Source organism: Culex pipiens, chromosome 3 (genome assembly GCF_016801865.2).
Source record: "Culex pipiens pallens isolate TS chromosome 3, TS_CPP_V2, whole genome shotgun sequence".
Lineage (NCBI taxonomy): Eukaryota > Metazoa > Arthropoda > Insecta > Diptera > Culicidae > Culex > Culex pipiens.
Window position 1 is genome coordinate 37,225,139 of NC_068939.1, and position 19,047 is coordinate 37,244,185.

The 19,047-nt window shown below is 32.1% G+C and overlaps 2 protein-coding genes across 4 annotated transcripts in view; one reads left to right on the forward strand and one right to left on the reverse strand.

Moving 5' to 3' along the window:
- The window catches only part of LOC120415813 (uncharacterized), a 251,245-nt gene that overhangs the window by 136,443 nt on the left and 95,755 nt on the right, over window positions 1-19,047 (forward strand). The window lies entirely within an intron of this gene.
- The window catches only part of LOC120415810 (HIV Tat-specific factor 1), a 169,934-nt gene that overhangs the window by 12,415 nt on the left and 138,472 nt on the right, over window positions 1-19,047 (reverse strand). The gene's annotated exons all lie outside the window — the stretch shown is intronic.

A 19,047-nucleotide genomic window follows, 5' to 3' on the forward strand; every position in this document is an offset into this window, starting at 1 on the left:
TTTTTCGTAAGGTAGATATTACGATACATTCAAAATAGTCGCTAGTTTCAAAATTAAGGCTATCTAAAAAACAACTGTAATATTTTTTTCTATGTAAATTCTTTTCAATTTTCTATCTTAGCATCTTTCTGTCCGATTTTCAAAGAATTTGAAGAATAGATGACTATTTTTGGATATAAAATATTATCTATGTTTTACCATTTTTTTTTTATTGTTTTAGCGATACATAAAAGAAAAAAACGAAAAAATACTTTCGAAAAATATCACTTTTAAATATATTTTTTTATATTTTAAAAGGCAACATTTACAATATTAAAAAAACATGATTTTTTTAAGAAGGACATTTTTGTGAAACGGCCACAAAATTCCTCTCCAAAGATCCTCTTAAATTTTTTAAATATTTACATAATGTTTGTACTGAAAGCTATCAAAATTTGTGAAACGGCCACAAAATTCCTCTCCAAAGATCCTCTCAATTTTTGTTTATATTTACATATAATGTTTGTACTGGTAGCTATCAAAATTCAATGAAGACTTGCATCGACGAACCAATAATACAAAACTCCCCTTTTAGAGGCCTCAAAAAATTTAGCCAAATCATCAAAAAAAAATAAAATAAAAAAACAAATAAAAAAAATCATGAAATTGTCCAAGTTTGATGAAAATTGTTTCCAAGGCTGGTTTTAATCCAGATTTTGAACGTTTTAATTTTTTTTCAAGGAATTTCATCTTAATATAAACAAATATAAAAATAAAATATAACACTAAATTTTGTAATGATAATATGTGTCTGAGACGAAATTATAGTTCTTCGAGAAAGTTTTTCCGCTTAATTACGCGATGAGCTCCAAATGGTAACAATTTTGACTTTGAAATATTGAGTATATAAAAAAATAAATATATAAATTAATTAATTGAAAAAAAAATCTAACTAAAGCTTGACATTTTTATAGCAACATACTATAAACGTTCTACTGAAAATGCCTTTGAAATTGAAAATATTTTTAATTCTGTTGCAAGGTTCGTAAAGTACAACAATTTTATTTTGAACTAACTCCGTTCGAAAAAAAAATACAACAAATAAAGATCCAAATTTTTAATTCGGTTGAAAATAAAATGCAAATATTTCACTAAAGAAAATCAATCAAATTTCTATGCGATTCAAATATTCAATTTAAAAACATGAAATATCTTTTTTTAACAGAATACTTTTTTAACAAACACGGTGGCAAAATACATTTCTTATTTTCTTGTTTTGATTTAACTTTTTTTTTCAATTTTTACAAAAGTGTCAAAACTTTGTTTACTTTTTCACAAAAAGAAAAGATTTCTAATCAGAGAATAATTCAACAATTAAATAAATGAATCATTTTGCAATATATTTTTTTATGCAATTTTTTTAATTCCAAACATTTCAATAAACCTTGAAAAACCTGTGCTGAGCTAAAAACTATACATTTTTCTAAAAACATAAAAATCATTTTAACATTTTTCTCATTTTTTAAAAATTAACTGAAAAATTATCATGCCAAATTTTACTTGATTGCACAATATTCTCCTGAAAACCTTTGACGCTCAGTTTCATCTTTTATCGATAGTTTTAAAGTGAATTGAAAAGCAAAATAAAAAAAAAAAACTTGTGCAACAATTGCCCAAATCTTGCACTAATCGAAGGTAAACAAGACTGCACGACGCAAAGAGAAAAAAAAGCTCCAAAAAAGATCACGGGGGTGAATCAAATGTTTACTAATCAATTTGCCACGCTTTAATCCCAAACAGAAAGAATAACTGCCAGGTTTCGGGTGGGAGATTGAAGCTCGAAGAAAGAAAAAATGATGAATCTCACGGAACCGCCGATGATTGATCACAAAATGCGGGTTAAAAGCAAGCCAACCAACGCGCGTGCTGACATAAGCCAATCTGTCAAAAGAAAACCAGAGAGGGAGAGAGGAGAGTGCAAAGAAGCCGCTTGCGCACGCTCCCGAGTGCATCGTCAATATTTGCTCTTTCTCTCTTTCCGCTGCTGGTTGCACTGTCACTTCTCGAGCCGCACGTGACACACTGACCAAGAGAAGTAGGCACAGTAGGCGGGTGGAGTTTTGTTTGTATTGGTGGAGGAGGAAGCGTCGTAGGACTGTGTCGCGTACACTAATTGGTAAAAGTTTGTTTTCTTTACGAAGGTTTTGGCAAATAAGGTTTTGTCAGGGAGGAAATTTATGTAAGAAGATTAGCGCCCTTATTTCTATACAGCTGGACAGCTAGGTGCTCTAAAATATTTGAACTAACTCAGTGGAATCAATATTGATCGTGAAATTTAATACCTCACTCTAAGCTATCATAACATGTTTCAATGCACAAACTGGCAAAAGACATGGGAAAGTGTCTGACACGGGTAACACGCCTCCAATGACACAATTTCACAAGTTTGCACAAACACAATAACGTAGACATACTGACGGGTAACCCAGACACGAACACACATACAAACACACCAACAATTGCGCGCTAATCGGATGAAAATGATAGCTAATTAACTGTGATGAAAGCCCGCTCGGAAACACTTTCCACTCGATTAAGCAGAACGCATCCTCCGCTCTCTCAGCCTCAGTCTACCGGGGTTGTCTCCGGAAGCCCGGTTCAGCAAGCCCTTCGGAGAGCCGAGATGTGCAGAGCACTTAGTTCGGAGACTAATCGATATAATCAGAGCAGGGCAACTCGATGACAATAATGTGATAAACGATGGCTTTGTGATTGGGCTGGAGAGCGGGGTGAAGTGGGGTCGACTTGACTAAATTGAATATTTTATGATTACGTTAGATTACGGCCAGGCCTACTGCGTTATTTTAGCGTCACAGTGGATTCTGTGAACGGGTCGATTTCACAGAATCTTCAGGGGAAGAAGGATGTCTGGACATACCGTACCATTACTATTGAAGTAGACCAAAACATAATAGATTTCAAAAAGAGCTGTTTCACTCCAACTCCCCCTTAGAATTGTCCTCAAGCGAATCTCCACTTCTGAAACATCCCACCATTCGGCAGAACAAACCACTGCAACCACCAACCAGTCAGTCAATAAATCATCATTATTTGATCGCTCTAGTCGCTACCAATCGCTGATTTATCGCGACAGTCGGCCACTGAGGCGTGAACAATACAACTGCACACTGATTTATGTCGTTATTAGAGAATTCCGAAAAGATCAACCTCCCGCTTGCGTGTCAGTCAACTCAATTAGCTTTAAAACACTGAGAAGAAGTTCGCAGCGAATGACGCCGAAGGAATTCGCAAATTTCTATTTCAATAGGTCATAAATTACGCTACTGCTGCCGGAATCACCGTCGATGAAGACGACTTCTTGAAGAGAGTGCAATTGTTTAGTCTATACGTCGGCGGACGAATCCCTGCGAACAAACGGAAGTGCATAGCTTGGAATGGAGCCAAGACTATTAACCCTTCTCGCATATTTGCCAGCCCAATTACGGACGCACGGGTGAGACGTTGCAAGCTCTCGCGGGTAGATGTTGGACTTCGAGCGTCCAAAGTTTGTGGGATCATAGACAAACAGATTTCATGAGCTGAATTCTTTCTCAAAGTTGATTTGGACTGGGACCTGACTTTGACTTTGCTTTATTTTAGACTCTGAACTTGAATCTGAGTCTGATTCTGACTCTTGCTCAGATTTTAATTCTGACTCTGATTTTGATTCTGACTCCAACCATTACTTTGACTCTAATTATGACTCAGACTCTAATTTTTAAATTGACTATGACTCTGATTTTGACTCTTGCTTTGAATCTGACTCAGACACTAATTCTGACCTTGACTCTGACTCTGATTTTGATTTTGAATTGACTCTGACTCTAACTATGAGTCTGACATCAACTCTGATTCTGACTCATACTTTGATTCTAATTATGACTTCATTCTGACTCTGATTATGACCTTTACTTTGACTCTGATTATGACTCCGACCCTAACTTAAACATTTAGTTTGACTTTGGCTATGACTCTGATTTTGATTCTGACTCTTATTTCTGACTCTAATTCTGACTTTGACTCTGACTCAGACTCTTAACAGACTCTTCTGACCTTAACTTTGACTCTGATTATGATTCTGACTCTGACCCTAACTCTAACATTGAATTTGACTTTGACTCTAACTCTGACCTTGATTCTGACTTAAATTATGACTCTGACTCTGATTTTTAGTCTGACTCTGTCTTTTTTTATTTGATTCTGACTCCGACTCTGACTCTGACTCTGACTCTGACTCTGAATCTGACTCTGATTCTGACTTTGACTCTGACTTTGATTCTGACTTTGACTCTGACTTTGACTCTGACTTTGACTCTGACTTTGACTCTGACTTTGACTATGACTTTGACCTTGACTTTGACTCTGACTTTGACTCTGACTCTGATTCTTACACTGACTCAGGCTCTGATTTTAATTTTGAATTCATTTCCTTCGACCTTTACTTTGACTGTGATTATGATTCTGACTCTGACCCTAACTCTAACATTAAATTTGACTTTGACTCTAACTCTTACCTTGACTATGACTATAGATTTGACTCAGACTTTGATTTTGATCTGACTCTGGCACTGATCTTTACTTTTAATCTGATTATGACTCTGATTTTGATTTTGACTCTGATTCTGACACTGATTTTGACTCTTACTCTGACTCTGATTCTTACTCTTATTCTAACTCCGACTCTGAATCTGTCCTTGACTCTGACTCTAATTTTGACTCTGACTTTGATTTAGGTTCTGACTCCGTCCTTGAATCTGACTTTAACTTGGATTCTGACTCTAATTTAGACTCTGACTCTGATTTTGATTCTGACTCTGTCTTTGATTCTGACTCTGATTTTGATTCTGATTTTGATTCCGACTCTGATTTTGATTCTGACTCTGACTCCGACGCTGACTCTGATGATGACTTTGGCTTTGACCGAAATTTTGATTTTGACTCTGACTTTTACTTTGACTCCGACTCTGACTCCGACTCTGAGTCTGACTCAGAATTTGAATTTGACAATGATTCTGACTCTTGCTTAGACTCTGGCCCTGACTCTGACACGAACTGATTTTGACTCTGATTTTGATTCTGATTTTGATTCTGATTCTGATTTTGATTCTGATTTTGACTCTGATTTTGATTCTGATTTTGATTCTGATTTTGATTCTGATTTTGATTCTGATTTTGATTCTGATTTTGATTCTGATTCTGATTCTGATTCTGATTTTGATTCTGATTCTGATTTTGATTCTGATTTTGATTCTGATTTTGATTCTGATTTTGATTCTGATTTTGATTCTGATTCTGATTTTGATTCTGATTTTGATTCTGATTTTGATTCTGATTTTGATTCTGATTTTGATTCTGATTTTGATTCTGATTTTGATTCTGATTTTGATTCTGATTTTGATTCTGATTTTGATTCTGATTTTGATTCTGATTCTGATTTTGATTCTGATTTTGATTCTGATTTTGATTCTGATTTTGATTCTGATTTTGATTCTGATTTTGATTCTGATTTTGATTCTGATTTTGATTCTGATTTTGATTCTGATTTTGATTCTGATTTTGATTCTGATTTTGATTCTGATTTTGATTCTGATTTTGATTCTGATTTTGATTCTGATTTTGATTCTGACTCTGATTTTAATTCTGATTTTGATTCTGATTTTGATTCTGATTTTGATTCTGATTTTGATTCTGATTTTGATTCTGATTTTGATTCTGATTTTGATTCTGATTTTGATTCTGATTTTGATTCTGATTTTGATTCTGATTTTGATTATAATTTTGATTCTGATTTTGATTCTGATTTTGATTCTGATTTTGATTCTGATTTTGATTCTGATTTTGATTCTGACTCTGATTTTAATTCTGATTTTGATTCTGATTTTGATTCTGATTTTGATTCTGATTTTGATTCTGAATCTAATTTCAACTCTGACTCTGATTTTGATTCTGACTCTGATTTTGATTATGATTTTGACTCCGACTCTGATTCTTACTCTGACTCCGACGCTGACTCTGAGGTTAACTGTGGCTTTGACCGAAATTTTGATTTTGACTCTGACTCCGACTCTGACTCCGACTCTGAGTCTGATCCTGACTCTGAATTTGACACTGACTCTGACTCTTGCTTAGACTCTGGCCCTGACTCTGACTCTGACACGAACTGACTTTGCTTTTAAGTTTGAATTTGACTCTGACTCTGATTCTGACTCTTGCTTACACTCTGAATCCGATACTGAATTTGTCTGTGACTCTGATTGTGACTCTAATTCTAACTCTGACTATGATTGGATTTTTTTCTCTGCCTCTGAGACACAACCAAGACATGACCGCCCCGTCCCCTTGTCTGTGGCGCAACTATTTACACCGAATACCGCACTCCGCGTAGAACTGGCAATTACGATTGTTTGCCGAGACTTTGAACTGGTTGATTTTGCTTGTGATGTGAGCAATGTTTACGCGCGGCTGTAAGGAATAGGAGCAGGTCAGCGAGTGGGGTCTTCGGCGGAACATGGTTAGTGAATTGCTCCGAAGAGAGTGAGAGTCGAGCTGCAGAAGGTAGTGGGACTGTTTGATGCTAAATTTATCACCCGGGATGTGTGATGGCGAAGAGATGCATTGGTTTGCATCGTCAGAGATTCAATATAGATTGATTGATTGCGAAGGTCTGTTGGCATGCTTTGTGGTGTTTGTGTTTAGAGCAAATTTGTGATGAAATCAATCTATATTATTTGCAGGAAAAGTGTCAGAACTAAAATCAGAGTCAGAGTCAGAGTCAGAGTCAGAGTCAGAATCAGAGTCAGAGTCAGAGTCAGAGTCAGAGTCAGCGTCAGAGTCAGAGTCAGAGTCAGAGTCAGAGTCAGAGTCAGAGTCAGAGTCAGAGTCAGAGTCAGAGTCAGAGTCAGAGTCAGAGTCAGAGTCAGAGTCAGAGTCAGAGTCAGAGTCAGAGTCAGAGTCAGAGTCAGAGTCAGAGTCAGAGTCAGAGTCAGAGTCAGAGTCAGAGTCAGAGTCAGAGTCAGAGTCAGAGTCAGAGTCAGAGTCAGAGTCAGAGTAAGAGTCAGAGTCAGAGTCAGAGTCAGAGTCAGAGTCAGAGTCAGAGTCAGAGTCAGAGTCAGAGTCAGAGTCAGAGTCAGAGTCAGAGTCAGAGTCAGAGTCAGAGTCAGAGTCAGAGTCAGAGTCAGAGTCAGAGTCAGAGTCAGAGTCAGAGTCAGAGTCAGAGTCAGAGTCAGAGTCAGAGTCAGAGTCAGAGTCAGAGTCAGAGTCAGAGTCAGAGTCAGAGTCAGAGTCAAAGTCAGAGTCAGAAACAAAATCAGAGTCAGAGTCAGAGTCAGAGTCAGAGTCAGAGTCAGAGTCAGAGTCAGAGTCAGAGTCGAAGTCAGAAACAGAGCCAGAGACAGAGTCCGAATCAGTGTTGGAATCGAAGTCAGAACCAAAGTTTAGTCAAGATTGCATCATGTTCAAGTTAAATCCATGTCAAGTTCAAATCCAAGTCCGCGTTCCGAGTGAAATAAACTTAAACAGAATTCTTTCAACTTCCACCAATAACCCCGCCCAGAACGTTCCTCTTTAAACCCAACAAGCGTTCAACACGCGTTCAACACGGCACAAATTAAATTCACCAATAAATTTCTAATTTGTCCTAATTAGATTGCGATCAGACCCCGGTTGTTCGTGCCCCGCTGGGCCGGCCACACTCCGATGGGGGTCGGTCATTTTTCAATCCACACTTTAAGTGTCGGGGTGTATTCTTTTTTGCTCTCAGTCTGACACCGCCAAAGACATTGTGGCTCGATTGCATTAAAACGCGATAAATCGTTCAATTTGTCAATTGGCTAAACGCATTTTTGTACGACATGCGGCAAATTACAACCAATTGAAGGGGGGTCTCTTTCGCAATTTAGTCGGACATGACATTTGCATTTCAGTTTGGCACTAAATTACTTAAACTGTTGAGAATTTCTTTCAACTCTCCACATTAATCCACTGCAAAACTTCTGCTTCTCCTCTCTGTCAATCAAACAGGACCAGAGCTAGTTAGTGGAACTTTTTTTTCTGTTCGGTAGCCCTCTTTGGACAGCACTCCAGCTGTGATGGGGCAGCAGAAGTCAAATCCAGTGGTCAAATGCTCACAGCGGGCAGTCAGAAGCCGCTGCCGCCAAACATAGCATAAATATTGTTGCTGACTGGAGCGCCCTATTTCGGTTGAGTCCATTCGATGCCGGGCCGTTGTCCATTTATAGGTCTCTCTGGACAAGCATGACGTGATGGAGCACGTATTGATTTACATGTTTTTTTACTACTTCATACTGAGCCTATCAGCTAGGGATGCCTTGATTATTATTTTTTCAGTTTCTAACTTATATTTTTTATACTCAATAAAATTTCAAAGCCACTTCTTTCCTTCAAACAAAAAAAAAATCGAGACAACCCTATCCCATAGTTGACCCCTAACCTTGCCCAAACCTCAACCCCCATCCCCAATTTGTCGGACGAATTGTTCCGAATCGGTTGTTCTTGTTCAACTTCTTCTTCGTTTTCCCACATTTTGCTAGTATTTCTATGTTGTCCGCGCGACCCGGCTCCATATGTTAAGGTGCTGCCACAAGCCAGCCACCCAGTTCATGAAAGTGAGCTGTTGTTTTAACAAATTGATATCACAACTTTTTTGATTGATCGTGTCAAGTTCAAATGATGGAGTGCGTGTGGTGAGTGGACCTTGATCGAAAAAAAAATGGTGGGAAAAAGACTATGGAGGGAAGCAGTTCGAATTACCCAAGTCTAATTTGGCGATCTGATAAAGGTGATGGAGTCTTCTCGGAATGAATTAGAAACAGATTCAGTTATGAACCAGTTGTTCTTGGCAACCCAAGGCAAATTTGTCCCACCCATAAGTCTACGCGAATAACTTTATTTAGTTTTTTTGATGTGATGGAAATGCTCATGGTGCAGTTATGCGAACAGGGGCAAATAAATATCTGATATCAGATTGATTATACTGACCAACAAAGAAGACTGCGCAGGCAGGACAAGCAGGACCTTTGGGGTCCCTAAAGTTCAAATTTCATTTTTTTTTTCATTTACAAAATATTACTGAGTTTCATTTATAGATGCAAAACGAAATCTTCAGATTTTTTTTTTCAACTTTGAGTTATCGAAAACCCCTTGCTGAGATATTACCATCATTATAAAATAAAGTCTTGAGCTTTCATCAAACAAACAGAATGTTTCTTTGTTTCCACCAAAAAATATACAAACATTTAGCAGGGCATTTTTGATACCGTAAAATCGCTCTAACTTTTAAACAAAAAGAGCTAGCGACTTTGTTCTTTCAAAAGAAGCTTATTTTACTGCTCTAAATATGACTCGAAGACACCAAATTGCAAAAAAAAATACAAGAAAATTAAAGAACAAAAATAAATTTTTTAAGGACCCTAGAACTTTTTACATTAAATGGTGAAGAAAGAACATATTGAAATATAGAAATGGGGTGTCGTCAACAAAGTTGTTAAGAATAAGAAACTGCCGAACAAAGTATGGTCTATCTCATCAAAGTTCGGAGAAAGGCCTTGAAAAAAATAAATAGAAAATTTAGGACCACCCTAGTATAGACATGGTCAAAAGACTGCATTGATCAAAATTTAAATTTTAACTTTCAAACTTTTTTGAAAATTTCAGTAAAAAGTTTCACAAAATATTTAATACATTATACCAGTTATTGCAATGCCAATGAAAATTCAATGAAATTATGGATTTTTTGTTTAAGTTTTAAGTCTGATTCCGATCTGTGGTCCTAAAACTTAAAATTTGTTAAATTTTTAAAAAGCCTTTATTTGATTAAAAAACTATTGATACATTAAAAAAGTAAAAGGGGGAAGACAAAAACATTAAATTATGCTTGCATTGACCTGATGTTAGAATTTTTTTTTTAAATATCCAATTTATGACGTAGTTTTAACTGAAAAAAAAAACACAAAAAATGTATTCTAAAGGATTAACAATCGTTGGTAAATGTTTTCGAAAACAAATCTATTTTAAATTATAATTATATTTTAGCCTTCCGATTTTTATTATTTTTATTTTTTTAGTCAATTTTTTATCAAAATTGATTTTGACAAACTTCTTTCAGGCGATTAATTTTTTCGTTGCTTAAGTGAATGAAAAGTGCCAACTTTTGAGCTTGTTTTTGCCTGAAATCACGCGTTATATTGCAAGATAATTTATATTGTATTTTTTAATCGATTTTGAAATTCTAAAAAAACAAGAATTTCATAAATATCGCCGATTGAAAAGTGAGGGCTCTTTGAGTAACACTCAAAAATACTATTTTATCCTAATTTTCATTTTTTGCAAGGCAATATATCTCAAACTTAAAAAAATGAAAAAATAGAGTTGAGACTTCCAAAAAAGTGTAAAACACTATGTTTAAAAAATAGTTTTCTACAATTTAAACGACTATACTGCCCATGTTCACATAAATGTCCCATATGCAAAAACAGCAAGCTGAGAAAAACGCAAGGGAAGTTTGTCCCACACATAAGGCTACGTGTTAAGTTTTCACGAAAAAACAGGATTTCCTCTTGATTTCTAGAACAAAGTACTGGATGTTATATGCTCTTTTGAAAGAGCACACGATTTTGAACAAAACTGCATCAATAACTCAAAAGTGATGAAAATGCATATGGGACATTTATGCGATCATGGGCAGTATAGCAGAAATTGTTAAAACAAACAAAAAATGAAAAATGACTTAAAAACATTAGAAAAAATCAAATGGCAAAAGGTTACAATAGAAGCTGAATGAAATAAAAATGCTAAAAAATAAAAACGTATAACATGGATTTTTTTTTCTTAGAACAAAAGTTGCTCAAAATGACCTCCTAAAAATAATTAAACAAAAAAGAAAAATTATATAATAAAAAACAAAAATTGGATTTAAATACAAGTAACACAAGCTTAATAGAAAACACAAATAAAAAATATGAACAAAAGAAATTTGCCAAAATCACAACAAGGATAGAAGAATTGTGGAAAGTCCTAATAAGTTGATAAGGAACAAAATTTAAAGCTCTGAAGACTATCCCAGAAAAAAATACCTTAGCTCTCTTCTCCACGTCAAACCGCTTCCCCCTCGGAGAAAGGATCACAAAATAGCTTTCAGAGCTCGTTAGGCCAATAAATATTCCAATAAAATTTAATAGGATCAATCATAATGGCAACATAACCTCCTCAAACAGGGGGAGCCATGGTTTCCTGAAACCGGATCGAGCAGACGAGACGAGTGCGTAATCCGGGTGTTTTTTTTTTTTCTAACTGTCCAACCTATGTTGAACGGATAATTTATGCTGGCCTGGGCTAGTCGAGATTGATCTCGACACACCTGACTGCTGTGGGATTGTTGGCGGCAAAGAAAAGACGATTTCGCGGGTGCGCACTCCACGGGGGGTCCCCGGGCTAATAACGAGGGGGCAAGTCATGCTGACATTTGTGGGGTGGTTGGGGAAAGGAAATTAACTTGTTCAAAAGAGAGGTAGAAGGGGGGTGAAGTGGAGTTCCCGCGATTATCTGTTATGGAAAATATAATAATTAAATAATTAATAACAACTTGTTTTCTCCCTTTTTTATTTGCAGGTAGAAACAACCTTTTTCCGACAAACTTGTTCAATGCAGATTGTAAGTAAACATAATGGTGTAACTATCGATGAATGGGCGCGTTTGAGGGAAGTCAGAGCCAATGAGTTGCTCGAACCTATCAACTAAGACACCTTAAAAAATGTTTCAAAATAACAAAACGTTGACCAAAATACAAACGTCGTTGTTGAAAATTTAAACATAAATTGAGATTTTGTTGGTGCTTTTCCGATTGTCCCTAGAGGGCAATTAGCTCTGAAAAAAGATAAACAACGAAGTTGGTAAAAACTGGAATAGGGGAAAGTGGGGCAAGTGTAACAAGCTAAGGAAATGCTCGTTATAACCCATTAAAAAGTTAAAAAATCTGTCGGATTTTATTATAATCATCTTATTCCAGGTCTTCACTAAGACTTTGATAGAACAAATAAAAATCCTGTTTTTTAATGTAAAAAATTGATTTTAAATTTTTTGATTTTCCGTACGTTTTACTCAACTAGTGGGGCAAGAAGAACAACCCGTTGGGGCATGAGGAACAATGCATGAAACAACATGTTAATTTGCTAACAATTGAACTGTTATCACTTAGATACATCAGATTAGAATGTATTTGAAACGTTTCTTCCTTTTTTAGATTAAATAATAATATTTTACTGAAAATTGTATCGTTTTTACGAAAAAAAATTATTACTTAGATGATAAATAGTAAATTTTCATAATATCACTATATTTTGTATGGACAATTTTTTTTAACAATTTTTTATCAGTTTTTAAGTACTTTCATGTATTTATTTCCCAATAAAATATGTTGTTGCAGCAATTCGTAATTCTTTCCATACTAAAAATCCATATGGTACACTTGCCCCACCTGAACAAGATTTTTTTAAAAGCTCTCAACAAAAATAACTAAAAGTTAAATCTTACTTTGTAATAGGTGCAAGTCATTGGTAGGGACACTACTGATCTAGGAAAAATAGCATTTTGATCAAATGAGCCTTAAAACGAACCCTAAGCGTTATTTTGTACTTTCCAAATATTATAAGAAAACAAAGGTTTTGAAAAAAACTTCATTCAATCTTATGCCCCGTGGCGTTTACGTCGTTTTGGCGGTTATGTGGTAGTAGAATCAGCTAATTGCATTGCTAGCAACAATTCCTCATACTGGAAATAATCAAAATTGTAAAAACTACGGCCGTACGAGCGATTGATCCTCTTGCCCCATATGGTCGTCTTGCCCCACCTTCCCCTAACTCACATGGCCAAACTTTTGCTCCAATTGGATGATGAAAACACTGACCTGTCGGGAAAAGGTCAGCAAAAGTTTCTTGTTTGGATGCGAGGGGGCGGAACAACTTTTCCTCGAAATGAGTTTGCGTTATTTTTAGAATAAGAAAAAAGCTTTCCGATGATTGATGCAGTAATTAAACTTCTTTGGCAATCAAGCCACCCCTTAATTTGTTGCAATTTCTTCTTTGCAAAAAAGAATGCCCACAAAGCACACTTACAAACGGGTAAACAACAAACATCAATCTTATCACCACCGGTCAGGGAAGATATGAGGGAGTGGTGAAGGTGTTTGTTGGAACAACCACTTGCTCTTATGGAGAAGCTCTTGAATCTTGAATGAATCGTCCTCGACGTCTTCGGGGTGCACACGTGTTGTGTTGTGCTTGAATGTTTGCCGAGCACTTCATATCTTAGTATCTTTAGGTGCTGGATGTGGGAGCAGAGGAAACTATTTATAGCTCACCCCCGATGGGTGAAAGCTCTGACGAGCTTCTTCCGGTAGTGATCTGGTTGAGGGCTGGATTTCACGGAATTATCGATTGACTTGGAATCCTGTTTGCAGAGAGGATCTCAACAAAGTTGAAACTAAAAACTAAAAACTAAAATCTAAAAACTAAAAACTAAAAACTAAAAACTAAAAACTAAAAACTAAAAACTAAAAACTAAAAACTAAAAACTAAAAACTAAAAACTAAAAACTAAAAACTAAAAACTAAAAACTAAAAACTAAAAACTAAAAACTAAAAACTAAAAACTAAAAACTAAAAACTAAAAACTAAAAACTAAAAACTAAAAACTAAAAACTAAAAAATAAAAACTAAAAACTTAAAAATAAAAAATAAAAACTAAAAACTAAAAAACTAAAAACTAAAAACTAAAAACTAAAAACTAAAAACTAAAAACTAAAAACTAAAAACTAAAAACTAAAAACTAAAAACTAAAAACTAAAAACTAAAAACTAAAAACTAAAAACTAAAAAAAACTAAAAACTAAAAACTAAAAACTAAAAACTAAAAACTAAAAACTAAAAACTAAAAACTAAAAACTAAAAACTAAAAACTAAAAACTAAAAACTAAAAACTAAAAACTAAAAACTAAAAACTAAAAACTAAAAACTAAAAACTAAAAACTAAAAACTAAAAACTAAAAACTAAATACTAAAAACTAAAAACTAAAAACTAAATACTAAATACTAAAAACTAAAAACTAAAAACTAAAAACTAAAAACTAAAAACTAAAAACTAAAAACTAAAAACTAAAAACTAAAAACTAAAAACTAAAAACTAAAAACTAAAAACTAAAAACTAAAAACTAAAAACTAAAAACTAAAAACTAAAAACTAAAAACTAAAAACTAAAAACTAAAAACTAAAAACTAAAAACTAAAAACTAAAAACTAAAAACTAAAAACTAAAAACTTAAAACTTAAAACTAAAAACTAAAAACTAAAAACTAAAAACTAAATACTAAAAACTAAAAACTAAAAACTAAAAACTAAAAACTAAAAACTAAAAACTAAAAACTAAAAACTAAAAACTAAAAACTAAAAACTAAAAACTAAAAACTAAAAACTAAAAACTAAAAACTAAAAACTAAAAACTAAAAACTAAAAAACTAAAAACTAAAAACTAAAAACTAAAAACTAAAAACTAAAAACTAAAAACTAAAAACTAAAAACTAAAAACTAAAAACTAAAAACTAAAAACTAAAAACTAAAAACTAAAAACTAAAAACTAAAAACTAAAAACTAAAAACTAAAAACTAAAAACTAAAAACTAAAAACTAAGAACTAAAAACTAAAAACTAAAAAACTAAAAACTAAAAACTAAAAACTAAAAACTAAAAACTAAAAACTAAAAACTAAAAACTAAAAACTAAAAACTAAAAACTAAAAACTAAAAACTAAAAACTAAAAACTAAAAACTAAAAACTAAAAACTAAAAACTAAAAACTAAAAACTAAAAACTAAAAACTAAAAACTAAAAACTAAAAACTAAAAACTAAAAACTAAAAACTAAAAACTAAAAACTAAAAACTAAAAACTAAAAACTAAAAACTAAAAACTAAAAACTAAAAACTAAAAACTAAAAACTTAAAACTAAAAACTAAAAACTAAAAACTAAAAACTAAAAACTAAAAACTAAAAACTAAAAACTAAAAACTAAAAACTAAAAACTAAAAACTAAAAACTAAAAACTAAAACTAAAAACTAAAAACTAAAAACTAAAAACTAAAAACTAAAAACTAAAAACTAAAAACTAAAAACTAAAAACTAAAAACTAAAAACTAAAAACTAAAACTAAAAACTAAAAACTAAAAACTAAAAACTAAAAAACTAAAAACTAAAAACTAAAAACTAAAAACTAAAAACTAAAAACTAAAAACTAAAAACTAAAAACTAAAAACTAAAAACTAAAAACTAAAAACTAAAAACTAAAAACTAAAAACTAAAAACTAAAAACTAAAAACTAAATACTAAATACTAAAAACTAAAAACTAAAAACTAAAAACTAAAAACTAAAAACTAAAAACTAAAAACTAAAAACTAAAAACTAAAAACTAAAAACTAAAAACTAAAAACTAAAAACTAAAAACTAAAAACTAAAAACTAAAAACTAAAAACTAAAAACTAAAAACTAAAAACTAAAAACTAAAAACTAAAATAACTAAAAACTAAAAACTAAAAAACTAAAAACTAAAAACTAAAAACTAAAAACTAAAAACTAAAAACTAAAAACTAAAAACTAAAAACTAAAAACTAAAAACTAAAAACTAAAAACTAAAAACTAAAAACTAAAAACAAAAAACTAAAAACTAAAAACTAAAAACTAAAAACTAAAAACTAAAAACTAAAAACTAAAAACTAAAAACTAAAAACTAAAAACTAAAAACTAAAAACTAAAAACTAAAAACTAAAAACTAAAAACTAAAAACTAAAATCTAAAATCTAAAAACTAAAAACTAAAAACTAAAAACTAAAAACTAAAAACTAAAAACTAAAAACTAAAAACTAAAAACTAAAAACTAAAAACTAAAAACTAAAAACTAAAAACTAAAAACTAAAAACTAAAAACTAAAAACTAAAAACTAAAAACTAAAAACTAAAAACTAAAAACTAAAAACTAAAAACTAAAAACTAAAAACTAAAAACTAAAAACTAAAAACTAAAAACTAAAAAATAAAAAATAAAAACTAAAAACTTAAAAATAAAAAATAAAAACTAAAAACTAAAAAACTAAAAACTAAAAACTAAAAACTAAAAACTAAAAACTAAAAACTAAAAACTAAAAACTAAAAACTAAAAACTAAAAACTAAAAACTAAAAACTAAAAACTAAAAACTAAAAACTAAAAACTAAAAACTAAAAACTTAAAAACTAAAAACTAAAAACTAAAAACTAAAAACTAAAAACTAAAAACTAAAAACTAAAAACTAAAAACTAAAAACTAAAAACTAAAAACTAAAAACTAAAAACTAAAAACTAAAAACTAAAAACTAAAAACTAAAAACTAAAAACTAAAAACTAAATACTAAAAACTAAAAACTAAAAACTAAATACTAAATACTAAAAACTAAAAACTAAAAACTAAAAACTAAAAACTAAAAACTAAAAACTAAAAACTAAAAACTAAAAACTAAAAACTAAAAACTAAAAACTAAAAACTAAAAACTAAAAACTAAAAACTAAAAACTAAAAACTAAAAACTAAAAACTAAAAACTAAAAACTAAAAACTAAAAACTAAAAACTAAAAACTAAAAACTAAAAACTAAAAACTAAAAACTAAAAACTAAAAACTAAAAACTTAAAACTTAAAACTAAAAACTAAAAACTTAAAACTAACAACTAAATACTAAATACTAAAAACTAAAAACTAAAAACTAAAAACTAAAAACTAAAAACTAAAAACTAAAAACTAAAAACTAAAAACTAAAAACTAAAAACTAAAAACTAAAAACTAAAAACTAAAAACTAAAAACTAAAAACTAAAAACTAAAAACTAAAAACTAAAAACTAAAAACTAAAAACTAAAAACTAAAAACTAAAAACTAAAAACTAAAAACTAAAAACTAAAAACTAAAAACTAAAAACTAAAAACTAAAAACTAAAAACTAAAAACTAAAAACTAAAAAGAGCAATTCCATGTCAAATAGGGAATCGGTTGTACCCGACCGTCTCCGATTTCAATGAAACTTTGTAGACATGTTATCCTACGCTTATATAAGCCATTTTTGTGTATATGGAGCCAGTTTCACTCTACAATGACATTTGAGAAGGGCGTAAGTGTTTTATGGTTTTTGGCAATTTCTATATGACAGACTTGATTTTTCAGTCGCGAAAATATTTTTACCGGAAATCTCGTCCAATTTCCCATAAGATTGGCTTTGACCACTTCTCAAAATATCTCGTTTTTTTGATGATTTAAGCTAATTTACTATCCAGGTTACTATACCACGCTGAAAAATATTATGTTTTCAGTTATGAGCAATGTAATCAGCTTATATCTGTAAGCCCATACAAACAATTGAAATGTGGTCAAAGACAAACTTATGGGAAATTGGACGAGATTTCCGGTAAAAATATTTTCGATACTGAAAAATCAAGTCTGTCATATAGAAATTGCCAGAAACCATCAAAAAACCTGTTTTCAACATTTTTATTTTTAAAACCGCTGTAACTTCACAAGGATTGGACTTAGGACAATGGTCAATATGGAGACTTTTATGTAAAATTGTCTGGAGAATCGACTCTCGTGTTCGGTTTTTGAAAATTTTGATGTTTAGAGCACTTTTGAAAAAAACAGTTTCAGTAAATGATTTTTGTAATTTTTTAGGTGAGTTGCTCCATCCTGCATTTTTCGTGAGTCTTTTTGTATCTTAGGCTATTTTCACAAAAATTTAGAACGGAAAAAAAATCGTGGGCTCACCTTCAAATTTGACTTTTAAACTTAAAAATCGGAAAATCTCATAAAAGTGGAGTGTTTTTTTCTTTCAATGCGATTTTTTCGGAAATCCCGTCAAATTTCCTACAAGTTTGTCTTCGACCACTTTTGGATACGATGTAACGGCTTCGAGTTACAGCAACATTTAAATTACGAAATACCAAAAAAAAATAAAACTTATAAAATAAAAACTTACGCCCTTCTCAAATATCATTATAGAGTGAAATTTGGCTGGAATTGCTCAAAACCAACATCTAAAAACTAAACATTTCAAAAACAGAATCCAGTGCAACGCACAAATCATACTCCGTCGAAACCGTAACTCAGCACAAAGGCTCTCCAAACGATTCACAAAACTGAATTAGATCCAGTTTAGAGAGAGCTACAAACCCTAGAGGCTTTTCGGAGGAAAAAAAGAAAAACCTCCGTTTGCTCCGGAAATCCGGCCACAAATTCAATCCAGGCCGTCCGGCAGTGCTGCCAGCCGGTCAGAACATCAAACAAAGCCTAAAATTCACAGAATTTGAGAAAAGGAAAAAAAAATGCTCTAAGTCAATCGCGATTTTTTTAACAGGTTCTGCAAATATGGGCTGCTTGAACAAACTCCAGGTCCAGGTCACCAAGAGTGGTTCGCGCCGGACGTTCCGTCCGTATTTGTCCGGGGTGTGTCCCTCTCTAAGCAAGCAAAGCGACCGGTTGAACTTTGCGAATCGCGAAACTCTTTGTTGACACTACTGGATACTGGATCACACTCACGGCATATGAGGTGTGTTTCCATGGAGGATTATCTCGATTTTATGTGTTGAATTTTCTCAGTGTTTACTGTAGGTTAATCATGCGTTACACGGGAAAAAATATTTTTGATATTTAGGTTTTTTTATAATTAAAAAAATACAATTTCAAAACTTGAATATCTGGAGAATTTGGAAAAAGTAAAAATGCTTTTTTAAATTGCAAACAAAATATTTAAAAAAAACTTTGGCAAATTTTCCCAAAAACTGTGTCATTTTAAGCGAACGTGCACAGCGGTTAACCTTACGAAAGGGATCCACAATCGGACTTTCGGAAGCAGCTTTTTACGATTCTTGGCGAGCCAGAATCCGTTGACCGTTGAGCGGTGCTCGATAATGTTATTTCCACTCCACCCTTCCTTCAAGCAA